General features: G+C 46.6%; 1 protein-coding gene across 2 annotated transcripts in view; it reads left to right on the forward strand.

The window, feature by feature from the left end:
- The first annotated feature begins 3,711 nt into the window (after positions 1-3,711).
- Positions 3,712-7,682, forward strand: part of LOC100772772 (TLC domain-containing protein 4) — a 51,858-nt gene continuing 47,887 nt past the window's right edge. The window contains exon 1 of one of the 2 annotated variants that reach the window (XM_027395614.2): positions 3,712-4,136. The gene's annotated coding sequence lies outside the window, so the exon portion shown is untranslated. The remainder of the gene's footprint in view (positions 4,137-7,682) is intronic. The other variant, XM_027395613.2, reaches the window with a different exon arrangement.

Consider the following 7,682-nt stretch of genomic DNA (forward strand, 5'->3'; position numbering starts at 1 on the left):
GTGTACCCCTCCGAAGAAGGTGCTGGGCTGGTGTGTCAGTAAAATGAGAAGAGTCAAAACGACGCATCTGGGCAGTGGAAGACATTACTGATGGGTGTTTGATGGGTATGTTAAGAAATTTGTATAGCATTTATGTTAGAGACATAAAAATAAAAAAAAAAACAAGGCCAGTTATTAACTCCAGAGGAGAAACATTCAAGAAAAATGTTATCACACATGCTACTTGACTTGGCGATGCATTCTGTTGTCCTGGTCAGGATGATGCAAATCTTAATTACTGTTTATCGATTTGTGATGAGGCTAATTTGGGAGCAAGGGCAGGGCAGGTGTTGGGGATGCAATGGCAAGGGTGTTGTGGGAAAGAGCTAGATCTTCAAATACTGTGACAAGGTGTCAATCAGTAATGTCTAGAACTGAAAATCAGGAAACTGTATAAGGATAGTATTATATAATAGGGAATACATGGCAGGGTTTGAGGAATGGCTGAAGATAGGTGAGAAGTGGGCAGCCATGGCTTTTACTTGAAGCTTTAAAAATCTCACATGTATATTAATTTATTAAGAATAAAATGGAAACCAAAGCAATATACATGTATAGAGGGGGAAAAACACATAATGAAGCAAAAGAACCCAAAAGTTATCCAGAATGTCACTCCCACAGGATAACATTTCTTTTTTTCTTTTCTTCTTTCTTTCTTTCTTTTCTTTTTTTTTCTTTTTTTTTTGGGGGGGGGGCTTTGGAGGCTGTCCTGGAACTAGCTCTTATAGACCAGGCTGGTCTCAAACTTACATAGATCCGAACTCACATAGATCCGCCTGCCTCTGCCTCCTGAGTGCTGGGATTAAAGGCGTGCACCACCACTGCCGGGAGGGGGGTTGTTTTTTTGAGACAGGGTTTTTCTGTGTAGCCCTGGCTGTCCTGGAACTCAATTCAATCAGTAGACCAGGCTGGCCTTGAACTCACAGAGATCCTACAGTCTCTGCCTCCCAAGTGCTGGTATTGAATGTGCATGCTACCACCGCCCATCAGGGAAAACATTTCTTAACATCTTCAAATAGTTTCTTCCTAAAATACAGTTGAAAGTACTTTTAAATACTCATAATATATGGCAAAAAATTCTTGATATACTAAAAATTCTAAAGCAGTTACTCATTTTTATTACTAACTGAACCAACCTCCCCACCCCCACCTACCTCCCTTCCTCTCTCCCTCCATCCCTCCCTCCCTCCATCTCACCTCTTCCCTCCCTTCCTTAATCCTCTCCCTCCCTCCCACTCTTGTGCTGAAGATGAACCCAGGGCCTTGTATATGCCAGGCAAGGGCTTTGTCTCTGAGCCATATTCCCAGCTCTAGCCAAAACTTTCTTATCAGAATGTGTGGTATCATTTAAGCTCCATCTCTCTAGTAATCAGAGGACAACGAAGGCAGTTTTTGGACACCTTCTCCTGAGCTACCCCAATTTTACAATCAGTTCTATTTAGAAGTGTAAGGATTTTTTGGAAATTTCCATCATTTCAGGGAATTTTTATGTATTTTTTCAAGAGTAGATGAATACTTTTATTTCTCTTGAACTGTTTCTATGATCAAAAAGCATAAAAAGTGCAACTTAGCCTTGATGCAACACATTAAAAATGTAGAAGAACTTCATATAGTAAACCAGAACTTTGAGGAAGTTTTATTAAGAGTAACTAGAATTTGGCTGGGCGGTGGTAGTTCATGCCTTTAATCCCAGCACTTGGGAGGTAGAGGCAGGAGGATCTTTGTGAGTTCAAAGCCTGGTCTACAGATTGAGTTCGAGGACTGGTTCCAAAGTTGCTACACAGAGAAACTATCTCCAAAAACCAGAACCCCCCCCCCCAAAAAAACCCAAACAAAACAAAACAAAACAAAAAACCCCTAGAATTTAAAGTTGAATAAAGGAAATGAACTGTCTAAAGAAATTAAATTACATACAAGTTTCAGAAAATATACAATTGATATTTTCTCCCAAAATGACTTAAAAAATCATTAAAAAGTTTGAACATTCAAGCTAGGTGTATATTACAGTGGCTCTTGTATGAATTAGATGCCAGCCTGGGCTACCTGAGACTCTGTCTCAGGGGATAGAGGGAAAAATAAGTTTTGAAATTCAACTAGTATTTTCTGAACTCTTTTCAGATCTCAGTCTTTGTCCTTAACATAGTCACTATGTCTGTGTAATCTCAATAGACTCTTGCAGCTGGTGATACATTCATAGAGGCCCAACAGATAGTGGGACACCAAGTATAGTGTATTCCTGTAGGTTTGCTTGACTTGCTTGGCTGGTTGGAGTTAGAGAATTATAGATGTCAAAGGTAATGATGGTGAATTTATCAGCGAAGAACAGAACAACTGACAACCAACAATGATAAGCTTGGAGAGTGCCTGTAGATGACAGAGTCCTGAGATAGCACTGTGAAATTTGTCCTATCTGGACTGACCCTACAGATATGTGCATATAACCATCTCAAGCCCACGGGGTTATGAGATATCTACATGAGTACACGAAGCAACTATGGAGCAAAGCAAAACAGTCAAGGGCTATGCGGGTTGTGAACTGTCTATGATGAAACAGGTGTGGCCACAGCACTGCTGTCCTGGAATGCTGTGAGAGCCTTCTGCAGAACGTGGGGAATCTTACATGGTCTTCCTGGTTGTATTTCTGAACCTGTGGCTGATAGAGTTTTTCTCTGAGGTTCTGCCAAGACCTGGGACTTCCAGAAATAACTGAGCTTTCGTGATGCCAGTTAGCTGAAGACAGGTCTGCTAAAAAGAATTCTAGGTTCTCATGAATACAATTCCAGTTTTATTACTTTCCTGTTGAATATACAGATGCGGTGTGAGATTATGTGTGCATTTTCTGTCCTAATTCGGCAGTAGTGTATCGCTGTGTGGGTACATATTAGGTCAAATATGTAAGCTTTATTGGTAGGTCTTCCTCACAAACAACTACCCAATGCCATTAGTGGTGGACTTTTCAAATGACTCAGTTCATTTAGAACTTACCTCTTTCCAAAAATAGGCCCTTTGCATAGCAGCTTATATGTACTTCATTATTTTGATTTTTTTCCAAGCAATTCTGTCTGATTGATACAGCAGGTCAGAAAGCACAGTTTATGGACTTGGCATTCTTGGGATACTCAGTCTGTAAAAAAAAAAAAAAAAGTCCAGCCCTACTTAAACACCTTGCCCGCAGATGGGTCCTGGATCTAGGTGGATTGCTACTGTATCCATTTTTGTTTCAAGGAAATCGAGTCCAGGGCCTTGGGCATGCTAGGCAGGAGCTACACTCTCAGACTGCTTGCGGTCCTTCAAGGGTGTTCTCCAGTGGTTTGGGAAGAGGCTGCTGGGAGACAAGACGCCTCTTCCACACACAGTCTCCTACCCAGTTTGGCTCGCACCTGCAGCTTCAAACCAGAACGGGGCGGGGCTCGACTTTGGCCATGTCAGACGTGGCAGGGGAAAAAAAAAATCAGCAATTGCCCTTTCATCCCCTTCCCGATAAGCAAGCCATGCCGATCATTTGCCCAGCATTTGGGCATATAAAGCAGAATTTATCATTGGGAAAGGTTTTTGGTTACGTGGCGAGCCGGGGCGCTGACCGCCGCGGGGGCGGACTCACATACTTCTCCCCACTTGTGAGGTCTGTGACTTGCCGGGAAAGCCCGCGAACCGCACACTCACTGCACCCGGGCCGAGGGTGAGCTCTCGGAATCCCCTGGCTGCCCACCGCCGAAGCTCGCCGCTCCGAGCCCCCGCCGACATTTAAGTTCCAGCGCGGGGAGGTGGGCCCCACGCGCGGCCTCCGGGCCCCGCCCACTCCGGCCTGGGTCGGAGCGGCGGCGAGCGCCAGCCGAGTCCGAGCGGCCGCGGCCCCTTTAAGGAGCCGCTCTGCGGTAACCCGAGCCCGCAGTCCGGGCGGGCGCGGCGGCAGCGGCGGCGCGAGCCTCGGCGGCTGCTCCTTCAGGCGTCCCCGGCTCCCGCGAGCATCTCGCGCGTGGCTCCGGCCGGCGCAGCCCTCGGGCCGGGCCGGATGACCAGGCGCCTGTGAGCCCCGCTGTGCTCTCCCGGCTCCGCGCAGCCGCCGCCCGCGCGACTCATCCCGGGACCCGGCACAGGTGACGCCGTTTGGACGGGATCCGGGAGGAGGGCGGCCTCGCCCAGCGCAGCTTTTGGCCACAGCGCCGCGTCGCACCGGCCTAACGCGGCCGAGCTCGGGCGCCCGAGGCGGGTGGGAGCGCGCGGGAGGCTCCCGCAGGTGTGCGGCGGCGCAGCATCCTTCCTGCCGCCGGCCCCGTGCCGCTTGGCTGGGAGCAGATGGTGTTCTCGGCCCGCGGCCCCCGAGTCGCCCCGAAATCCACTGGGCTCTCTCGGGCTGCTCGGTCCGGTCCCGGCTTTCCAGCTTGGCTAGCGGCGCCTAAGGGGTCGGAGCCCAAAGAGGGTGGGTGCAACCTCTGGGTCTGCAGGGGATGCTTTCTTGCAAGAGACCAGCTCCCAGTGGGACGCATCAAGTGGCATCCCCCATCCTCCCCAGCCTCTTTCTAAAACAAGAAGCTTTTATTTACCCCGGGCTCTCAAGTTAGTCCCATTTTTAGCCACCCTGAGTGCTGGAGTCTAGTGTGTGTGTGGGGGGGGTAATTGGTTTCTCTTTTCAGCCACTATAACCCCTGGCAAGTTGATTAAACTAAGTGCCTTTGTTTACCCTGTCAGGAAAATGGGATCTCTAACGTTCTTATTAATTTTCCCACCTTTCCAAGATGGTAGGGAAGCCTGTGTGAAAGTAGTTTTGAGTTGTTCAAGTTCACTTAAGGGTCACTTGCTGGCCTGTGGTATTTTTTTTTAATTGCATTTGCAAGTCAATGGGAACATGTATGTAAAGTTGCAAAATATTAAAAAGTGATCTTTGATATTTATATTAATTGAGATGCCAGTTTGGAGGCACTGTGGAAGGGTGTGTGCGGATGGTGGGAATTAATGTGTAAAGTATACAAAAGTCTGTCATGGTATTTAATAAAACTTTTACATAGCCAGGAAGTTGAAAAAAAATAAGGATCTTGGATGGGGATGTTTTGAGGTAAAATGCTTGTGTATGAACATGTGGTGCCAGGTGGAGCATTGCCTTACCTTTATAAGTAGCACCTAAGAATAAAATTCAGGAATTTTTAAATTTTATTTATATATTTATTTATTTATTTTGGTTTTTCGAGACAAGGTTTCTCTTATTGCTTTGGAGGTTGTCCTGGAACTGGCTCTGTAGACCAGGCTGGCCTTGAACTCACAGAGATCTGTCTGCCTCTGCCTCCTGAGTGCTGGGATTAAAGGCGTGAGCCACCAATGCCCACCACTTGCCATTTTTAAGTGCTCTATCAGGTTAAAGATCTTTTTTATTTTCCTTAAATTGTATGGATGAGCCAGGTGTTGGTGGCGCACACCTTTAATCCCAGCACTCTGGAGGCAGAGGAAGGCGGATCTCTGTGAGTTCAAGGCCAGCCTGGTCTCCAGAGTGAGTGCCAGGATAGGCTCCAAAGCTACACAGAGAAACCCTGTCTCGAAAAACAAACAAACAAACAACAACAACAACAACAAGTTGTATGGATGAAACTAAATTAGAAATGTGTACTCATAATGTCAAACTTGAAAGGCTAGCTTGTAGAGCTTCCTCTCTTCTATGCCATTTGGTGATTCAGAGAAATTATTTTGGAGGTGCTTCTCCCCCCCCCCCCAATCCCTGCAACTCCTTCTCTCTCACCATGCTTCCTCTGTCCAGTGTTTGGCTCTTTACTGTGTCATCTTGCTTGAGTTCTATCTCTCTGGGCTGGATGCCTTTGACCAAGTTGCTTAGTCATTATTATTAGCTTTTGTGTTTCTGTTCCTCCCAGTAGAAGCCTTCATCACTTGGGGAAAAGAATTATGGGTCTTGGCATTGAAGTCCTATAGTCACTTGGCAGGGATTAGGGTTTAGGGTTGACAGCTTTGAGAGGGTTGAAACATCAGTCACCAGAGAAGACCGGTTTGCTAAGGGTTTTCTGAATAGATGGACACACAGAGTAAAGATGCAAAAGTTGGCCTGACCTTGGATGGTTTTCTGAAATCTCCACTGGAGAGATTCCATTGGGTTACCAACAGCAGCCCTGGGAGAATGAGTTCTCACAAGCCCTACTGAGTGGTCAGTTAGGTAGGAGCACTCCCTGCACTGGAGTGGAAAAGAAGTACCTCTGTGGGCAGGGATGGTGCCATCCTGGACTAACATAACTAATGCAGCAGAGGAGCCTGGGTTTCTGAAGGGAAGCAGAAGGGCTGGGGTGCAAAGAGGGAGTCAGTAGGCTTGATCTGTCACTCTTGGAGTATTTATTGTCCCTCAGCTTCAAGGGCGGCTGTGTTATAGTCATCAGACCTGTTCACTCTCCTCCCTTAGTCCTCTGAGGGAGACCTGGCATGTCTGCATTCTTCTCAAAGCCCTACATTATTAGAGGATACCACACGGTTTAGTTCATAAGAAACCCTTTAGACCTCAAGTCTCCCTCCACTGGCTTCCAAGTTAATGTTCTCTGTCTTACAGAGTAAACATTCATTTGAGCTTTAGTATTGCTTGGAAGGTTATGAAGACCAAGAAGGGTTAGTTGGGTTGTCTAACCTGAGATACAGAAAATGGAAAACAGCAGTTATTCTTCTGAGGAAGAGTGGACTAGTTAGAATGGTGTGCATAGGTACAAGGGCAGCCTGGAGGTTAAAGTTAGAGTGTTATATTGGATAGCCATCATTCTCCAGCAAGGAACGTGTCCCACCAAGTGCAGTTTCCTGGTGCTTTCCGCTTCCACTTGCCCTGGGAGGGGGAACTAGAGAGCAGTGTGGAGGTGGAGTCACCATGTGTCCTTGCGATGGCAAACAGATTTGAACTGCGTGACAGGGACAGCTATATTCTCCTGATACTGACCGTGCCACTATTTGTATGAACACGACATCAGGAAAGTGAGGTGATTTTATAAGGAAGCCTGAGGTTCTTTGGCAGTGTTTTTCTTTTAAAGGTTGAAAGGTGGCCCACTGAGGAACGGAGCCCTACTGCTCTGAGGCCTTGAATGTGCAGCCAACAGAGGATCCTTGAATGGAGAAGCTAGGGTAAAGCAGAAATAGAAAAGGGGTTTCTTTGTTCAGAAAACATGGGTGTATTTAGGAAGAGGTAATCCTGTGGATACATAAGGAGCTTGTTAAGCAGTGTAAGACGTTTGTATTCTTGAAAATAGTCCCTGAAGAAGATAGCTGTTCATCTGCTCAGAGCGTGAACCTCATGGGAGAGAGGAGTTGTTGAACAATGGGCCAAATGTCCTAGGCCTGTCTGAAGCAATGTTTCAAACTTTTGGGGCTAGGACATCAGAAAGTGCATTTTTTACTTGGAGACCTAGTACATGAATAAGCACATGAATATCTGAAACAAGTTTCTATTCTTATTTTGTTTCTAGTCTGTGTTTTTAGGAACTCCTCACCTCCAGTCCTCTGTTTGTTTTATCAATGTTTGGAAAACCATGTTTATCAGGGTCAGGGTGAGATGGGGGGTGGAGATGCTGGAGGAGGTGACTGAGAGGTATCTGGATTTGTCAGTGGGGACAGAAGGGAGTGCAGGAACTCCCCTGGTCGGTGAAGGTAGGAGACTCATGTAGACAAAAGGC

The sequence above is a fragment of the Cricetulus griseus genome (genome assembly GCF_003668045.3).
Source record: "Cricetulus griseus strain 17A/GY chromosome 1 unlocalized genomic scaffold, alternate assembly CriGri-PICRH-1.0 chr1_0, whole genome shotgun sequence".
In the NCBI taxonomy this organism is placed as follows: Eukaryota; Metazoa; Chordata; class Mammalia; order Rodentia; family Cricetidae; genus Cricetulus; species Cricetulus griseus.